The sequence below is a fragment of the Penaeus monodon genome, chromosome 20 (genome assembly GCF_015228065.2).
Source record: "Penaeus monodon isolate SGIC_2016 chromosome 20, NSTDA_Pmon_1, whole genome shotgun sequence".
Lineage (NCBI taxonomy): Eukaryota > Metazoa > Arthropoda > Malacostraca > Decapoda > Penaeidae > Penaeus > Penaeus monodon.
The window spans coordinates 11,419,564-11,419,832 of NC_051405.1; positions in this window are offsets into that span (position 1 = coordinate 11,419,564).

Below are 269 nucleotides of genomic sequence, written 5' to 3' on the forward strand. Positions count from 1 at the left end.
TCACACGTGGATCAATTAATGATTTACCATGCTTATCATATATTGCTCATCATATCTCATTTAGTAATTATCGACTTTAGTAAGCATTGACTACATTACAACATTCCAAAGGGTCCTTGGAAATTATTGGTCGTAAACGTCAATCTTCAAAAGGATTTGGAGATATGAATGACTTAAAGCATGTATTCTGCAACGCCCACCATTAGAACTCATGACCAAAACGGATGAGAAGCTTTACATCATGAGGAAGTTAAAATGATGTCCTTTCA